Genomic DNA, 1,008 nt, shown 5'->3' on the forward strand with positions numbered 1-1,008 from the left:
GATCTACAGATACAATGCAATCCCAATCCAAATTCCACTGGCATTTTTTAAAGAGATGGAGAAACAAATCACCAACTTCATGTGGAAAGGGAAGAGGCCCTGAACAAGTAAAGCATTACTCAAGAAAAAAACAAAGTGGGAGGCCTCACACTACCTGATTTTAGAACCTATTATACCACCATGGTAGTCAAAACAGCCTGGTACTTGTACAGCAACAGATACATAGACCTATGGAGCAGAATTGAGAATCCAGACATAAATTCATCCACCTCTGAGCAGCTGATATTTGACAAAGGCCCAAAGTCTGTTAACTGGGGAAAAGACAGTCTCTTTAACAAATGGTGCTGGCATAACTGGATATCCATCTGCAAAAAACTGAAACAAGACCCATACCTCACACCGTGCACAAAAACTAACTCAAAATGGGTCAAAGACGTAAATATAAAATAGAAAACGACAAAGATCATGGAAGAAAAAATAGGGACAATGCTAGGAGCCCTAATACATGGCATAAACACAACACGAACCATAAGTAACAATGCACAAGCAGCAGAAGAGAGACTAGATAAATGGGAGCTCCTAAAAATCAAACACTTAATGCTCATCAAAAGACTTCACCGAAAGAGTCAAAAGACAACCTACAGACTGGGAAAAAAATTTTGACTACAGCAAATCCAATCAGCATCTAATCTCTAAAATCTACAAGATACTGCAAAACCTCAACAACAAAAAGACAAATAACCCAATTAAAAAATAGGCAAAGGACATGAACAAGCACTTCGCCAAAGAAGGTATTCAGGTGCCTAACAGACACATGAAGAAATGCTCATAATCATTAGCCATTAGAGAAATGCAGATCAAAACTACAATGAGATACCGTCTCACCCCAACAAGGCTAGCATTAATCCAAAAAACAGAAACTAATAAATTCTGGAGAGGATGTTGGAGAGACTGGAACATTTATACACTGTTGGTGGGAATGTAAAATGGTACAACCACTTTGGAAAT

The sequence above is a fragment of the Trichechus manatus genome, unplaced genomic scaffold (genome assembly GCF_000243295.1).
Source record: "Trichechus manatus latirostris isolate Lorelei unplaced genomic scaffold, TriManLat1.0 scaffold00010, whole genome shotgun sequence".
NCBI lineage: Eukaryota > Metazoa > Chordata > Mammalia > Sirenia > Trichechidae > Trichechus > Trichechus manatus.